Raw genomic sequence first — 19,883 nt, 5'->3', positions numbered from 1 at the left:
GACAGCATTATCCGACAAGTTTAACAGGGAGATCGCACCCTGTGTCAGCCCAATGGCTCTTCTGCTGCGCGATCGTAGAGTACTGGTGAGTTGCTATGGCACCCTACGGCTTAACAATGGCCTCGATGTTTGCCATATAGAGAACCTTCACCTATCAGCTTCTGCCGGAAGCCGGGTCTAGTAGGATACCCGTCAGTTAAATGTTGACCGATAAGTAATGCAGTGCACTTCGTAAGTAGTGCAGTGTACTATCCATGCAAAAGATCACGTAAATAGAATTACTATTTTGTTTTTTTAATTTGCCTCTCAAAGAATCTAATAAACAGTGATCAAAAAGTCACATGTACCATAAAATGGCAGCAATGAACTACAGATTGTCACACGAAAAATAAGCCCTCATCCAGCTCAGCTCTAAAATTTATCAAACTCCTAAATACCGACACAAATACTGTTTTTCAAAGAGTGTATTGTAGAAAAATATTAAAAGCTAAAACTATCAATGTAGTATCGTCAGAATCCTACTGACTTACAGTATAAAGTTAATGCTTTATTTGTGCAACACGGCAAACAGCGTAAAATTGAAAATTCAAACACAAAAGTGGCAGAATTATTTTGTTAAAATTCCTTCCCATAAACAGTTATCAAAAGTTTGGTAATAAAAAAAAGACTCCTGTAACCCGACAATTAAAAACAGATAAATAAAAAAAAAAAAAGTTTCTCATGAAGCCAAAACTAGCTGTGAAGCTTTGGAGTTGAAAAGAAATCCACAGAAATTGGCCTGAGCTGCAATAATAGATAGAAACCATGTACAAGAGAAGCAATGTTTCTGGGAAATCCCCACACCTTTTTTCTCATAATCTTTTCCTTTAAAGCAGGGTGGGGGAACCTTTTTTCTGCTGGGGGACATTTGGATATTTATACCATCATTCGCGAGCCGTAAAAAAATATCAATTTGAAATTTATTCTGCTATAGTTGGTCAAGCAATTAATTAACTCCGACCTAATGTGATGGCTGAAACTGATTCTCTTTGGTGATACATGTGATGTTAGGTGGTAGTGGTGATGTTACTGCTCGCAACTGCTTTTCCAGGTTTGTGTCAGTCTGGAGCGCAGACAACTCTTTGTGTTGAATTTTGAAAAGAACTCACAGCAGTAAGTTCTGAACACAGGAGATGCTGGGGCATATATACATCACAGGAGGGGCTGGGGGCATATACGCATCACAGGAGGGGCTACAGGTGCATACACATTATAGGAGGGACTGGGTGCGCGTATGCATCACAGGAAGGGCTGGGGGCATATACGTATCACAGGAGGGGCTAGGGGTGCATACGCATCACAGGAAGGACTGGGGGCGCATACGCATCACAGGAGAGGCTAGGGGTGCATACGCATCACAGGAGGGACTGGGTGCACATATGCATCACAGGAAGGGCTGGGGGCACATACGCATCACAGGAGGGGCTAGGGACGCATATGCATCACAGGAAGGACTGGGGGTGCATATGCATCACAGGAAGGGACTGGGTGAGCATATGCATCACAGGAAGGGCTGGGGGTACATACACATCACAGGAGGGGCGCATACGCATCACAGGAGGGTCTGGGGCGCATACGCATCACAGGGACTGGGTGCACATATGCATCACAGGAAGGGCTGGGGGCACATACGCATCACAGGAGGGGCTAGGGGTGCATACGCATCACAGGAAGGACTGGGGGCGCATACGCATCACAGGAGAGGCTAGGGGTGCATACGCATCACAGGAAGGGACTGGGTGAGCATATGCATCACAGGAAGGGCTGGGGGTACATACACATCACAGGAGGGGCGCATACGCATCACAGGAGGGTCTGGGGCGCATACGCATCACAGGGACTGGGTGCACATATGCATCACAGGAAGGGCTGGGGGCACATACGCATCACAGGAGGGGCTAGGGGTGCATACGCATCACAGGAAGGACTGGGGGCGCATACGCATCACAGGAGAGGCTAGGGGTGCATACGCATCACAGGAGGGACTGGGTGCACATATGCATCACAGGAAGGGCTGGGGGCACATACGCATCACAGGAGGGGCTAGGGACGCATATGCATCACAGGAAGGACTGGGGGTGCATATGCATCACAGGAAGGGACTGGGTGAGCATATGCATCACAGGAAGGGCTGGGGGTACATACACATCACAGGAGGGGCGCATACGCATCACAGGAGGGTCTGGGGCGCATACGCATCACAGGGACTGGGTGCACATATGCATCACAGGAAGGGCTGGGGGCACATACGCATCACAGGAGGGGCTGGGGGCGCATACGCATTACAGGAGGGACTGGGGGTGCATACGCATTACAGGAGGGACTCGGGGTGCATACGCATCACATGAGGGACTGGATGCGCATATGCATCACAGGAAGGGCTGGGGGCACATACACATCACAGGAGGGGCGCATACGCATCACATCAGGGGCTAAGGGTGCATACGCATCACGGGAGAGGCTGGGGGTGCATACGCATCACAGAAGGGGCTGGAGATATACACGCATCACAGGGTGAGCTGGGACTACCATTGCTGTCGTCGTTGGTGGGACTGGAGCACACTGACTTCACACACATCCCACGTGCGGGAGGTTCCCCACCCCTGCTTTAAAGCATACCTGTTGATTCAGGTAACTTTTGAGAATAAGCTGTTGTGTGTTTACATAAGGAATAACAGTATTTCTATAACTTGTATCTTGTATTTTTCCTCAGTTTTTCTCTGTGCATGCTCTACTTCTAGTTTTTAATTGTGTCTGAGCTACTCAGTGGAGACTATCTGGTATATGTCTCCCATACATCGCACACACAAACATATGTCTCTATGTAGCATACGTTCAGAGCAGTGTCATAGAAGATATTATATGGAAGTATTGAACAGTGTAGCTGTGAATTCAGCTCTGTTGTAAGTTAAAACATTAAAAAACTGCAGCATGATCTATAACTCTCTGTTCCTCCTCTCTCTTTCGCCTCCAATAGGCAGCTGTAAACTGATCCTTCAGTGAGCTGGCAGTTAATTTTTGCTTGAGTAAAATGGATTTTAGCTGTATTTCTCAGTGAATGATGTTTGGGAGGCAGGGGGAGAAGCATATTTCTCTCATAGGCTGTATTACAAAGTTTGTCATATTGGCTTGTACTATTGCAAAGTTAGTGACCTAACGTATACACCAGCCATGAAGTAGCATAAAGAAAAGAATAGTATCTAACATCCCTGTTGAGCGTCATCTGATATATACGCCACATTCACCATTTGTGACTGACTCCAAAACTAAGGCATCTGGTGATGAGTCTCCCCCAATGTTATGAAATTGTGAATGTAGTGTAGCACTGGTTCTGATTTACCTTTATACCTTTATGGGCTCAAAAAAAACAACAGAATTATGGCCCGAGGCCTGAGATGTATACTGTATGTCGATTTTTAGCTTCCCAATTTGTGAAATCACAAACGCTTTACATAGGCTGGAGCATTGAGATTGTGGTGCTGCAGTTTGACATTGCATCTAAATGTTGCCAATAGGGTCACACAGAAAAAGATCCAATTTTGCATTTTTGGTCACAAGTTGCACATGACATCAGTGCAGATAGGCAAGAATTACGGTTTGCATGCGACCTCTGAGATTTGGTTATGTTTCTACAGTCAAATTGAAGCTATAAAATATTTCTGCAACATCAAGTCACAGAAAAATTGCTGTTGACTAACGAGAGTCCGTGATTAACTCTAGCCTAAATCTGGCGTAAAGCCTGGAGTGTATAATGTATTCTGTATCTCCTGTGGATATTTTTGTCAATAAGAACCAGTTATGCTGACAGATATTACCGTTGTTCTCCTGTGTCCATTATGGAATCAATAATGTCCCAAAATTCCTGTTGTAAAGGCTGCCGAGATGAGTAATCACATATCTATATATAATTTACTGTTAGTTAAATGTTGCAGGTAGAAAGCACAGATAGCAAAGTGACACACATGTAATGTTCTAGGCTTTGATCTCCTAGTTTATTCTTAGTAGGGATTTCTTTTTTATGGACCAACTGAGTGCCCGAAATAAAACCGGGATATATTCATGTTTTTATTCAAATTGTTGATCAAATTCTTGATGGTGACCGGTCTGCAAACTATGTCCTATGAGGAACGGTTGCAGGATTTGGGAATGTTTAGCTTGCAAAAAAGAAGTCTGAGAGGAGACTTAATAGCTGTCTACAAATATGTCAAGGGCTGTCACATTGTAGAAGGATCATCTTTATTCTCATTTGCACAAGGAAAGACTAGAAGCAATGGGATGAAACTAAATGGGAGGAGACACAGATTAGATATTAGAAAAAACTTTTTGACAGTTAGGGTGATTAATGAGTGGAACAGGCTGCCACGAGAGGTGGTGAGTTCCCCTTCAATGGACGTCTTCAAACAGAGGCTGGACAGACATCTGTCTGAGATGATCTAGTGAATCCTGCTTTGAGCAGGGGGTTGGACCAGATGACCCAGGAGTTCCCTTCCAACTCTGCCATTCTATGATTCTATGATTATTAAGAAATGGGTCTCTCATTGTGTTTGCCTATGCAGTGAATGCAAGGATTGCCAAAAATTTGGATGCACTCCAATGCCCCTTGGAAGAGACGTAGAGGGCCTCATGAAAAAATGTTCCCATTATTAGAAAGTGGGTCTTCCTTAGTGTTTGCCTATGCAGTGACTGCAAGGGCTGAAAAAAAAATTGGGAGGCACTCCAATGCACCTTGGAAAAGACGTGGAGGAGGGCCTCATAAAAAATGTTCCCATTAGAAAGAAGCGGGTCTCCTATACTTGTAATGCCCATGCACTAAGTGTATGGGCTGACAAACATTTACCCCTGGGGGGGTATACATGAACATACTGTATAAAAAATGTTTTTTACAGGCATCATAAACACCCTTTAAAAAAATTATGTGGCTGTTGCATCACGGACCACAGTCACCCTGGTGATATGGTGGTGGAGGATGAGGAGAAGGAGGAGGACAAGAGCAAATAGCCAAAATCAGGAAGTGTATACCAATGTGTGGGTGTGAAAAGGTGCATGGGAATACACCTCCCAAAAGGTTCATAGAGCACAGTGGCCTCCATAATCCTTAAATGGAAGAAGTTTGGGACCACCTGAAGTCTTCCTAGACCTTGCTGTCCAGCCAAACTGAGCAATCGTAGAAGAAGAACCCCAAGATCACTGTGGCTGAGCTCCAGAGGTGCAGTAGGGAGATGGGAGAAAGTTCCACAAAGTCAACTATCACTGCAGCCCTCCACCAGTTGGGTCTTTATGGCAGAGTGGCCCGACAGAAGCCTCTCCTCAGTGCAAGACATATAGGGAAAATCTGTAAGAATACGAAATGTAACTTCCGTTTGTAGTATATGTTCCTTTTTTTTGACACTGGAAAGGCACAAAGTATAACACTACGTTTGAGTCTGAACATGTCCCCTCGCTGGAGAGATGCAGGCTCGGCTCGGTTCTTTATTCCTGTGGATTAACAGGTGAACATCCCTTTATCCTGATCTCTGGCATTTAAGGGATTGTGGACCTGAAATATACTGTGAGTCTAAGAAATTGTTTAGTTAACAGAATATGCTCTGATTTTGTTTCTTGTTGCTTGAGGACAGTACAATTGTGTTGGAATAAAGAATGCATGGAAAGGAGATCTACAGTCTGGTGTTGCTTTATTCATTCTGGACAAATGGGATTTATGGTCAGAAAGTTATTTCTATGTACATACCCATCAGCCATAACTATACCCCCTGCCTTTCTGTTGTGTAGGCCCCCTTGTGCCAAAAAGCATCTCTGTCAAGGCATTGATGCCACAAGACCTCCGACTGTGTTCTATGGTATTACATTGCAAGATAATCGTGATCGAGCATTGTTAAAAACACTCATTTCAGGCTCATCATGCCTTGTAAACGGACGGCCGATCACCCAGTGAATGAGCAAAACGCCCATTGATCGAGTAAATTATATTTTGTGCAGCAAAAAGGTTAATTGTTCTCGGTGGGACGTCGTCCTGTGTAATCCGAACTCTCTCTGCGAAGAACTATCGCGGCCTATGTGTGCATCGTTTACTTTGGTCTGCGTGTGTAAAAGTTTACAGATAAGCAGTCATATCGTGCCGTTAGTCAGTCCCATGTAAACTGACCCTTACACAGTCCTGTAACAAGATGGAGCCTGCATGGACCGGACTTTTATAGAACATCCCACAAATGCTCGAATGGATGGAGATTTGGAGACCAAGTTATATGCTTTTTTCACAATTCCTTCACAACGTGTTTTTTTTCTTTGTTTTTTCTATTTTCCTAACCTTCGAAAATGAGATCTTGTTTTTTGCAGGATGAGTTGTGTTTTTGAATGACGCCATTATTTTATCTTGCAATGTTCTGCAATTGATTTTTGGGTTTTGTTTTAACAGCGTTAATGATGTGGTAAAAATTACCTGACTGTGTGAGTCTCCAGGTCAGTAGGATTATGGGGGTGCCAAACATGCTTACTTTAAAAAAAAAAAAAATGTAACCCTTTCACAACATATGATGTATATTTATGTCATATGTCGTGCCCCTGACTTTGATGCGTGCTCCGAAGCAGAGTCCGCATCTTTCCCCGCACGTGATGACCGATTTAAGCAGCTGTCATGTGCCTTTAACATCTGCAGGTGGATCAGAGCTCCACCCTCTTCTGTTAACCAGTTAAATCTCGCAGCCAATCTTTGAAAGCGGGATTCAACACGCTCTGGCTGGAAGAGCGTCATTCTCACGCCCATTGGCGTCCCTGTCACGTGATCGTGGAGCGCCTATGGGTTGCCATGACAGCCGCCAGTCTGCAGTAGAACTCTGTGTCTGTCATTACAGTACTCCTGTGAATGCCGGATCATGGCCGGCATTCGTTGGAGATCGTGATTTCTGCTATAATTCAGTAAAAAAAAAAAAAAAAAAAAAAGTTTTTAAAAATATAAAAAAATACAAGTTCAAAGCACCCCCCCCTTTTTCACTATTGAAAATAAAATCATTAATAAAATACACATATTTGGTATCACCGCCTTCAAAAATGTTCGATCTATCAAAATATAAATTTATCAAATTGGCAAACAGCATAATAATAATAAAAAAAAAAAAATCCAAACCCCAGAATTGTTTTTTGGCCACTGCAACATTGCAATAAAATAAGCTGAGGCAATCGAAGCATGGTATTTACCCAAAACGGTATCAGTAAAAATGTCAGCTCGGTGCAAAAAATAAGCTCTCATATTGCCCCAGATCCTGAAAAATAAAAACTTACGGGTCTCAGAAAGTGGCGACATAAGCAAAAACTTTATCATACAAACTTCGGAATTTTTTTTCACCACTTATATAAAAAATAAACTATACATGTTTGGTATCTGCATACTCGTACTGACCTGGGGAATCATAGGTTCGTTTTACCATATAGTAAACATGGTAAGTAAAAAAAAAAATTGTGGAATTGCACTTTTTTGCAATTTCACCGCACTTTGAATTTTTTTCCCGTTTTCCAGTACACTGGTAAAATCAATGGTGTCATTCAAAAGTACAACTTGTTCCGCAAAAAAACAAACCCTCACGTGGCCATATTGACGCAAATATAAAAAAAGGTATGGCTCTTGGAAGAAGGGAAGGAAAAAAATGAAAACTAAAAAACTGAAAATGGCCATAGCGTAAAGGGGTTAAACATTTGTAAAAATAAAAATAAAAAATTCACCTCAACATTTTCTGAGACATTTTGGTTTTTAGGTCGATAAGTTGTTGGGGGTTATTTTTGCACCTTGAGCTAACATTTATTGGGGTAGATATGATGTTGTGACCATGTCTTATTGCATTTTTTTTTCAGATGTTGCAGCTACTGAAAAACTGCAATTCAGGTGTTTTATTTGATTACTTTTTAAGGTGTTGACCAATTTGGTTAATCAAATTTTCCATTTTGACAGAACAGACACACAAAGCAATACCACATATGCATATTTTTTTAATTTTATTTTATTTTTAATGAGGCAAAAGGGGAGGGAGGTAATACAAACTTTTTTTTTCCCCTTCATAGTTTTTTAAAAACTCTGAGCTGTCATTTCAACTGGGAGGAGAGTGCGATGGACGGTTAGAAGGGCGCATCCTTAGGCTGAGCTCTGTAAATTCCATCAGATTGACAGTGACACTTAACAGGTTAATGGTCATGGGCAGAGCTTAGTGCCTCCAGTGGCTATTAGAGGTAGATGATGGTTGAATAACACAGCCATCATCTGCCAGGAATGATGCGGGCACATCTCCTGAGCCTGCATCCAAGACAAGGAGGCTAACAGCAGTTATAATACAAAAAGGATCATCACTAGAGTCCAACAAATCAAATCCCCATAAAACAGTTTTATTTGGGCTTTCAGTTTTTTTTTCTGCTTCCAGCTAATCACATTCTAGCACAAACTGCTACCTTATATATCACAATCATGCAATCATATCATATAGCACTGTATAGACTTAGAATTGCAAATTTTTCCCTTCTATCCAGCTAAAAAAGAAGCCCTGCCATCAACGTTTTTATCCTCTTAATATATCGCAGTCATCATGGTACGGTCTACTTACTATTGCTCATTTTACCTTTTCTGTTTTCATTGTAAAACAGAAGAATTAACTGAGTAGAAGGGGTAAAATGAGCAATTGTATGTGCACAGTGCTATATAATATGATGACTGCAATATATTAAGAGGATAAAAACTGATGGGAAGGGGTGCTTCTTTAACACTAGGACTACTGGACTCGTGACCCCGCCTAGAACTACTGAAAGGAGTCATTTTGACTCCTTGCTTGTTTTCGTTTATTTTTAGAGTTTCATTTGTGGTTATTTATTAATAATTATATTTTTTGTAATGTATTATTATTGTGAGATCCAACAGTAATGCTTTTGATTGTTTTTTTTCTGCTTTTCTTATTTTTCTACAGAAAATAACAATAATTATAATAGACGTTTTTCAAACATTTTTTTTTATTCAAGTGCACACATATAAACAACAACTGAAGAACAAAAAGCAGAGAAAATGTAGGTGGAGGAGCATAAAAATGAAAATATGGCGCAGAATTCACCTTCTAAACATTTGGTGTTTCGCATTTTAGGCATTGCCTTTGATTTATGGCAGTACATTGCCCACACAAAGACTTACCACAAGTCTTACAATTTCCGACAGATCTATTTTTCTTGCACTTTTCTTTGATCTGGCAAAATTTTGTTTGAACCATCACTTCTGAGCATGTAGAAACTTGGGACGTGGAACCCTTTTCCCTATCTGTGACATAAGGACCACTCAACTCTCTCACAAGCGTTTGCAAAAATGCCTTGCGTGACATTTTTTGGTGGGTAATCTCCTTGAATATTATCCATGCATTTATACCCGCAAAGTCTAAGGCATTTTCAAATGCATGAACAGGCCATCTCCTTGTGCATGTTCGTGTGGTATATTTTCGTGCCATCTGATCCACTACATCTACTCCATATTTTGTTTCATTGTAAAACTTTACCGTTTCTGGAGTTTTTTTAGCGGAATCAGACGCAACAACAACATCTGGATGGACGGAACTCAAAATGACAACATTTTTGTTGGGCTTTCCTTGATATACTGTAAGTGTAAAATTGTCTTCATTTCTAAACACTTTAGTGTTGTACAATTCCTCTTTCATGGATTTTATTTCTTTAGGCACTTCTCGCCTTATCTTGTTCAGTGTTCCCACGATGGTTGTTCCTTTGCTTTTTAGCTGTTTAGCTAATTTTACTGAAGTAAAATAATTATCGGTTGTAACATTGCGACCTTTTTTCAAAAACGGGTCCAATAACTTCATTACCACATGGTCAGCTAAACGGTCCTCAGCACGGCGTGTGTCATCTTTGCCTAGATAAGGGAAGCCATTTGCCAGATATTTGCTCCTCTTATCAACAGCTAGCCAATATTTGTGGCCATATTTATCTGGTTTGGAAGGCATGTACTGCGTGAATGGACACCTAGTTTTGCTTGGGAAAAGTTGCTCATCCACCGTTATGTATGGGCCAGGTTTGGAACACGCAATACAATTTTCAATAAACCTGTCCCACACAGTAGAAAATAGAGCAAACTTGTCCGTTTGCAGTCTCTCCGATCGAGTAGATTTCTCATCAAATCTGAGAAACCTCATAATTTCAACAAAGCGGTCCCTAGACATTGTCGCTTTGCAAAACGGTATTCCCCAGTCATTACACCAAATACTGCTAATCGAGTGACGGTTCGTGCCAGATATTCCACGAGCATAGAATATCGCAATGAATGCATCTAGCTCCTCATCAGATAGAGTAAACTGTAAATTATTGTTCCTGCATGCTTCTGCAAGCGTACAGTTCTTTATATGTGTCAATATATATGAATCAAAAAATAAACGCCATGCGCTCAAAGGACTATCGATAATGATATTTCTTCTGGCGTATCCTGTAGGGCCAGGTGCTTCTCGAAGAATATTTTGGCTGTCACGCCTACCAGGCAAGTGTTCTCCAATTTCAACAGGTTTCCATTGAATACCATCCGCTGAAACTAGTATTCCTTCAGATTCGCCTTCTCTGGTGTTTGTTGTTGCATTACCTTCGCCGCCATCGTTATCTGTTGTTCTTTCATTTCTGGGACGTTTTGCTGATTTTTTCTGTCCACGACCAGGAGGATGGTCACGAGGCAACATAACTGCATGAGCCCGATCCCCAGTTGATGTGCTTGGAATATCTGTAAAAAAGTTGATGAATATTTAGAATTTTTGTTTTGTAAGGGTCCGTGCACACTGGCTGGATTAGCGGCGGAATATCCGACCGGATATTCTCACCACAATCCGGCCCGTACCTGCCCGCTCAGGTACAGAGTGGAGTTTCATACCTGAAGCTCCGCTCCGAACCCCGGGCTGGAGCCGCTGTCTGGGACAGAGCCGTGCTCGCGCGTAAGCAAGCGCTGCTCTGTCCCTGACAGCGGCTCCAGCCCGGGGTTCGGAGCGGAGCTTCAGGCATGAGCGGGCAGGTACGGCCTGTATTGCGGCAAGAATATCCAGATGGCTATTCAGCCAGAATTCTGCTAGTGTGCACAGGCCCTAACTCAGTGTGTGGAAGAACAAATAAATACACATAACTACTTACCTTCTGGATTTGTTCCTTCTGAGTCTTCAGATTCACTTGATATGTTCTGAGGAATGAAATCTTCATCACTGTCAGAATCAAATACATGTTCCTGCAATTCGGATTCCGATTCATCCTCCGGTATGGATTGCAAAGTAGCCAGAATATCCTGAGGCTTTATCAAACGTCTTCTCTCCATATTCCTCACAAATTCCATAATTCTATATAGTTCCCTGCTGAAAAATAGAAATGAAATGAAAACTAAAAGAAATAATAACTGTTCTGCCACCTTCAAAAGTAGGTGGGCTGAATCAGTTGACAGACAGCTAAACTATTTCATAACAATTCATACCTGTATGAGTCTTCAGAGCTTGTATGTCTGCGTCTGTTCTCTTTGTCTCTTCAGCTGAACTGAAAGTAAAGTTACTATCCAGAATACTGTCTCCTGCTAGGACCTTAGAAAAACACCACCCTTCATTAGCATAAGATAAGAGCCTAGAGTAAACAAGCTATTTTGTTCAGCATTACACAGTAATACAAGCAGGTAAAACACAAGGAAAATGTGAAAAGTTGACATGTAAATTGAACTACATCTATATGAACATCGGGGTAAATAAGACAGAGTGAAAAAATTATGCACAAAACTTTATAGCAACATTTAGTGACAAAAGGACCTCAAAATATAGTAGGGAGTCAAAATGACTCCCTTCAGTAGTTCTTGGTAAATTTTGAAAAAAACGCGCAAATTTTTCACCAAAATTATTTATTCTCACAAAATCTTTTTTCACATCATATTTGAGGAAAAGTCACCGAGTTTCAAGCCGGAATTCTGAAAAATGTAGTCACAGAAGAGAAATAAAAAACGAAAGGAGTCAAAATGACTCCATCAGTAGTTCTAGTGTTAAAATGACTTTAGCACATAGTAGTTCTGAAGTTGTGTAGAAGGGATTTATGCAGGATTGCCTCTTTGGAATTTGTGTGGAAATTTTGTAAACCTTATGACACCAGAATAATTTGTTTATTACATTTCTAAATTAACTTTTTTTTCTTGTATTCGTGTACAGTGTTATGAGTTGCTAGTTTTCTTTAAAGCCTTTCCGGAGACCCCCTTTTTTTTTTTTTTTTTTTTTTTTTTAAAAGCTAGGACTGATTGTCATGTACAGTGGGTACGGAAAGTATTCAGACCCCTTTAAATTTTTCACTCTTTGTTTCACTGCAGCCATTTGGTAAATTCTAAAGTTCTTTTTTTTTCTCGTTAATGTACACTCTGCACCCCATCTTGACTGAAAAAAAAATGTAGACATTTTTGCAAATTTATTAAAGAAAAACTAAAATATCACATGGTCATAAGTATTCAGACCCTTGGCTGAGACACATATTTAAGTCACATGTTGTCCATTTCCTTGTGATCCTCCTTGAGATGGTTCTACTTCTTCAGCTGTGTTTAATTAAACTGATAGGACTTGATTTGGAAAGGCACACACCTGGCTATATAAGACCTCACAGTGCATGTCAGACCAAATGAGAATCATGAGCTCAAAGGAACTGCCCAAGGAGCTCAGAGACAGAATTGTGGCAAGGCACAGATCTGGCCAAGGTTACAAAAGAATTTCTGCATTACTCAAGGTTCCTAAGAGCACAGTGGCCTCCTTAATCCTTAAATGGAAGAAGTTTGGGACCACCAGAAGTCTTCCTAGACCTGGCCGTCCAGCCAAACTGAGCAATCTTGGGAGAAGAGCCCCAAGATCACTGTGGCTGAGCTCCAGAGATGCAGTAGGGAGATAGGAGAAAGTTCCACAAAGTCAACTATCACTGCAGCCCTCCACCAGTCGGGCCTTTATGGCAGTGTGTCCCAACGGAAGCCTCTCCTCAGTGCAAGACATATGAAAGCCCACATAGAGTTTGCTCAAAAACACACGAAGGACCCACAGACTATGACAAATAAGATTCTCTGGTCTGATGAGACGAAGATAGAACTTTTTGGTGATAATTCTAAGCGGTATGTGTGGAGAAAACCAGGCACTGCTCGTCACCTGCCCAATACAATTCCAACAATGTAACATGGTGGTGGCAGCATCATGCTATGGGGGTGTTTTTCAGCTGCAGGGACAGGACGACTGGTTGCAATTGAAGGAAACATGAATGCGGCCAAGTACAGAGATATCCTGGATGAAAACCTCTTCTAGAGTGCTCTGGACCTCAGACTTGGCCAAAGGTTCACCTTCCAACAAGACAATGACCCTAAGCACACAGCTAAAATAACAAAGGAGTGGCTTCAGAACAACTGTGACCATTCTTAACTAGCCCAGCCAGAGCCCTGACCTAAACCCAATTGAGCATCTCTGGAGAGACCTGAAAATGGCTGTCCACCAACGTTCACCATCCAACCTGATGAAACTGGAGAAGATCTGCAAGGAAGAATGGCAGAGGATCCCCAAATCCAGGTGTGAAAAACCTTCTACTCAATACTGAGCAAAGGGTCTGAATACTTATGACCATGTGATATTTCAGTTTTTCTTTTTTAATAAATTTGCAAAAATTTCTACATTTCTGGGTTTTTTTCAGTCAAGATGGGGTGCAGAGTGTACTTTAATGAGAAAAAAATGAACTTTTTAGAATTTACCAAATGGCTGCAATGAAACAAAGAGTGAAAAATGTAAAGGGGTCTGAATACTTTCCGTACTCACTGTATGCTTACAGGATTTATTTTTAACTAAAATATAACTGCAGAGCTGCGCTTTCACCTTCTCAGTGCCACTCTGGTAGTGAGCTTTGTTATTGGGCCATCTCAGATGGACAAAGGTAGGCGGTTTCTCAAAATCGCATGTTATCCCACATATAAGGGATAGGAGATAACTTACTGATTACTGGGGGCTCTATCTGCTGAGACCTCCAGCGACCATGAGAGCAAAGCTCTTGAGTCCTGTTTTGAATGAGCATTTGTACCTCTGCTCTAATCATCACTTCATTCATTGTCATTGGGACTACCGGAAATAGCCAAGCACTGTGCTCTGGCAGTCCCTTGACAATCAATGTAGGAAAGGTCGAGCACCTCCACTGCATTCAAGATGAGGCTGTGCAGAGCCCAGTTTTTGGTCCTCACGTGTTCTATCCTTTGGGGATCTTGGTGATCGGATCCCCAACACTGGGGGAACGGTGTTCTCAGTTGTAGAACCCACTACGGATAGGAGGTAACTCTTGATTTTGCAAAATCCCTTAAATGATTGAATTTTGTTTTTTTTCTAATTCCCACAGCAAAATTGAGCCATTAGCCATGCAATCTGCTTCTTCAAACATTTGTAAAAGAATGAGTTCTAAAGAGCTAACTGAATTCAAGTGTGGTCCTGTAGGAGCCTGCATTGTAGCATAGCATTAGTTTTGTGAAATTTCCTCTTAAATATTCCATGATCAACTGTGAGTGGTATTATTGAAAACTGGAAGCATTTTATGGACCACAGCAACTTGGCTACAAAGTGGAAGACCATGCAACGTTACAGAGGGGTGGGTCATCTACCGCTGCAGTGCATAATGCATAAAAACTTCTAATGCTCTTGCTGACTCAGTGACTGCAAAGTCCAAACTTCCTCTGGTATTAACATCAGCAAAAAAAACTGGGCTCATCATGGCATTGACAAGATCGAGCAGCTGAATACATAAGCCTTATATTGCCAACCATTGGATGGAGTGCACGTCGCTACTGAACCCTGGTGGGGTAAAAAACTCTATCTGGTAGTTTGATGGATGAGTTTGGCAAATGCCAGCAGAATGTTTCCTATGAAGTGTGGATATTGTTGTGGGTTTTTTTCCTCCGGGGGGTTGACAATTAGTTACAATGAAGGGAAATCTAACATGCCAAAACCTATTGTACAATTGTGAAACTAGTTTGAGAATGTCCCTTTTCTGTTCTAGCTTGACTGTGCCCCCAATGCACAAAGTAAGGTCCATAAAGGCATGGCTGTGGGTGAGTTTGGTGAGGAACAGCTTGACTAACAAACACAACGCATTGACCTCCACCCCATAGAACATCTTTGGGATGAACAGGAACAGATTGTGAGCCAGACCCTCCAACAGGAATGTCTGACCTCTCAAATGCTGTTTTGTATTAATGGGCATAAATTCTCACAGACACTTCAATATTTTGTAAAAGTCTTCCCAGAAAAGTGGAAACTGTATTAGCTGCAAAAGGAGTGGTGAGGACCAACTCCATGTTAAGTGATATGGACTTGGAATAGAATTTCAGAATCTCCTGATGGTGTCCAAGTAGTTTAATAATAATGTATGATGTATATGGGTACTTAACCCCTTCCTACAAATGGATGTAACTGTATATTTAGAATACAAGTAGTGTATCACAATCGGACGCACAGTTGCGTACCAGGGATGGCTTGGGTACAGGAGACGTCTGTGTCATCCGCAGAAGGAACTAGCTGTAATACACAGCTAAGCTTCTGCTGCATGTGCTCAGACCAGAGCTAGCTCCACTCCCAGCACTTTAACCCCACAGTAGTGACAGCATTATCCGACAAGTTTAACAGGGAGATCGCACCCTGTGTCAGCCCAATGGCTCTTCTGCTGCGCGATCGTAGAGTACTGGTGAGTTGCTATGGCACCCTACGGCTTAACAATGGCCTCCATGTTTGCCATATAGAGAACCTTCACCTATCAGCTTCTGCCGGAAGCCGGGTCTAGTAGGATACCCGTCAGTTAAATGTTGACCGATAAGTAATGCAGTGCACTTCGTAAGTAGTGCAGTGTACTATCCATGCAAAAGATCACGTAAATAGAATTACTATTTTGTTTTTTTAATTTGCCTCTCAAAGAATCTAATAAACAGTGATCAAAAAGTCACATGTACCATAAAATGGCAGCAATGAACTACAGATTGTCACACGAAAAATAAGCCCTCATCCAGCTCAGCTCTAAAATTTATCAAACTCCTAAATACCGACACAAATACTGTTTTTCAAAGAGTGTATTGTAGAAAAATATTAAAAGCTAAAACTATCAATGTAGTATCGTCAGAATCCTACTGACTTACAGTATAAAGTTAATGCTTTATTTGTGCAACACGGCAAACAGCGTAAAATTGAAAATTCAAACACAAAAGTGGCAGAATTATTTTGTTAAAATTCCTTCCCATAAACAGTTATCAAAAGTTTGGTAATAAAAAAAAGACTCCTGTAACCCGACAATTAAAAACAGATAAATAAAAAAAAAAAAAGTTTCTCATGAAGCCAAAACTAGCTGTGAAGCTTTGGAGTTGAAAAGAAATCCACAGAAATTGGCCTGAGCTGCAATAATAGATAGAAACCATGTACAAGAGAAGCAATGTTTCTGGGAAATCCCCACACCTTTTTTCTCATAATCTTTTCCTTTAAAGCAGGGTGGGGGAACCTTTTTTCTGCTGGGGGACATTTGGATATTTATACCATCATTCGCGAGCCGTAAAAAAATATCAATTTGAAATTTATTCTGCTATAGTTGGTCAAGCAATTAATTAACTCCGACCTAATGTGATGGCTGAAACTGATTCTCTTTGGTGATACATGTGATGTTAGGTGGTAGTGGTGATGTTACTGCTCGCAACTGCTTTTCCAGGTTTGTGTCAGTCTGGAGCGCAGACAACTCTTTGTGTTGAATTTTGAAAAGAACTCACAGCAGTAAGTTCTGAACACAGGAGATGCTGGGGCATATATACATCACAGGAGGGGCTGGGGGCATATACGCATCACAGGAGGGGCTACAGGTGCATACACATTATAGGAGGGACTGGGTGCGCGTATGCATCACAGGAAGGGCTGGGGGCATATACGTATCACAGGAGGGGCTAGGGGTGCATACGCATCACAGGAAGGACTGGGGGCGCATACGCATCACAGGAGAGGCTAGGGGTGCATACGCATCACAGGAGGGACTGGGTGCACATATGCATCACAGGAAGGGCTGGGGGCACATACGCATCACAGGAGGGGCTAGGGACGCATATGCATCACAGGAAGGACTGGGGGTGCATATGCATCACAGGAAGGGACTGGGTGAGCATATGCATCACAGGAAGGGCTGGGGGTACATACACATCACAGGAGGGGCGCATACGCATCACAGGAGGGTCTGGGGCGCATACGCATCACAGGGACTGGGTGCACATATGCATCACAGGAAGGGCTGGGGGCACATACGCATCACAGGAGGGGCTAGGGGTGCATACGCATCACAGGAAGGACTGGGGGCGCATACGCATCACAGGAGAGGCTAGGGGTGCATACGCATCACAGGAAGGGACTGGGTGAGCATATGCATCACAGGAAGGGCTGGGGGTACATACACATCACAGGAGGGGCGCATACGCATCACAGGAGGGTCTGGGGCGCATACGCATCACAGGGACTGGGTGCACATATGCATCACAGGAAGGGCTGGGGGCACATACGCATCACAGGAGGGGCTAGGGACGCATATGCATCACAGGAAGGACTGGGGGTGCATATGCATCACAGGAAGGGACTGGGTGAGCATATGCATCACAGGAAGGGCTGGGGGTACATACACATCACAGGAGGGGCGCATACGCATCACAGGAGGGTCTGGGGCGCATACGCATCACAGGGACTGGGTGCACATATGCATCACAGGAAGGGCTGGGGGCACATACGCATCACAGGAGGGGCTAGGGGTGCATACGCATCACAGGAAGGACTGGGGGCGCATACGCATCACAGGAGAGGCTAGGGGTGCATACGCATCACAGGAAGGGACTGGGTGAGCATATGCATCACAGGAAGGGCTGGGGGTACATACACATCACAGGAGGGGCGCATACGCATCACAGGAGGGTCTGGGGCGCATACGCATCACAGGGACTGGGTGCACATATGCATCACAGGAAGGGCTGGGGGCACATACGCATCACAGGAGGGGCTAGGGGTGCATACGCATCACAGGAAGGACTGGGGGCGCATACGCATCACAGGAGAGGCTAGGGGTGCATACGCATCACAGGAGGGACTGGGTGCACATATGCATCACAGGAAGGGCTGGGGGCACATACGCATCACAGGAGGGGCTAGGGACGCATATGCATCACAGGAAGGACTGGGGGTGCATATGCATCACAGGAAGGGACTGGGTGAGCATATGCATCACAGGAAGGGCTGGGGGTACATACACATCACAGGAGGGGCGCATACGCATCACAGGAGGGTCTGGGGCGCATACGCATCACAGGGACTGGGTGCACATATGCATCACAGGAAGGGCTGGGGGCACATACGCATCACAGGAGGGGCTGGGGGCGCATACGCATTACAGGAGGGACTGGGGGTGCATACGCATTACAGGAGGGACTCGGGGTGCATACGCATCACATGAGGGACTGGATGCGCATATGCATCACAGGAAGGGCTGGGGGCACATACACATCACAGGAGGGGCGCATACGCATCACATCAGGGGCTAAGGGTGCATACGCATCACGGGAGAGGCTGGGGGTGCATACGCATCACAGAAGGGGCTGGAGATATACACGCATCACAGGGTGAGCTGGGACTACCATTGCTGTCGTCGTTGGTGGGACTGGAGCACACTGACTTCACACACATCCCACGTGCGGGAGGTTCCCCACCCCTGCTTTAAAGCATACCTGTTGATTCAGGTAACTTTTGAGAATAAGCTGTTGTGTGTTTACATAAGGAATAACAGTATTTCTATAACTTGTATCTTGTATTTTTCCTCAGTTTTTCTCTGTGCATGCTCTACTTCTAGTTTTTAATTGTGTCTGAGCTACTCAGTGGAGACTATCTGGTATATGTCTCCCATACATCGCACACACAAACATATGTCTCTATGTAGCATACGTTCAGAGCAGTGTCATAGAAGATATTATATGGAAGTATTGAACAGTGTAGCTGTGAATTCAGCTCTGTTGTAAGTTAAAACATTAAAAAACTGCAGCATGATCTATAACTCTCTGTTCCTCCTCTCTCTTTCGCCTCCAATAGGCAGCTGTAAACTGATCCTTCAGTGAGCTGGCAGTTAATTTTTGCTTGAGTAAAATGGATTTTAGCTGTATTTCTCAGTGAATGATGTTTGGGAGGCAGGGGGAGAAGCATATTTCTCTCATAGGCTGTATTACAAAGTTTGTCATATTGGCTTGTACTATTGCAAAGTTAGTGACCTAACGTATACACCAGCCATGAAGTAGCATAAAGAAAAGAATAGTATCTAACATCCCTGTTGAGCGTCATCTGATATATACGCCACATTCACCATTTGTGACTGACTCCAAAACTAAGGCATCTGGTGATGAGTCTCCCCCAATGTTATGAAATTGTGAATGTAGTGTAGCACTGGTTCTGATTTACCTTTATACCTTTATGGGCTCAAAAAAAACAACAGAATTATGGCCCGAGGCCTGAGATGTATACTGTATGTCGATTTTTAGCTTCCCAATTTGTGAAATCACAAACGCTTTACATAGGCTGGAGCATTGAGATTGTGGTGCTGCAGTTTGACATTGCATCTAAATGTTGCCAATAGGGTCACACAGAAAAAGATCCAATTTTGCATTTTTGGTCACAAGTTGCACATGACATCAGTGCAGATAGGCAAGAATTACGGTTTGCATGCGACCTCTGAGATTTGGTTATGTTTCTACAGTCAAATTGAAGCTATAAAATATTTCTGCAACATCAAGTCACAGAAAAATTGCTGTTGACTAACGAGAGTCCGTGATT

This window comes from Phyllobates terribilis, unplaced genomic scaffold (assembly GCF_046119375.1).
Source record: "Phyllobates terribilis strain yellow unplaced genomic scaffold, ASM4611937v1 Scaffold_11__3_contigs__length_659146591, whole genome shotgun sequence".
Taxonomy (NCBI): Eukaryota; Metazoa; Chordata; class Amphibia; order Anura; family Dendrobatidae; genus Phyllobates; species Phyllobates terribilis.
This window is presented reverse-complemented; position numbering follows the sequence as displayed.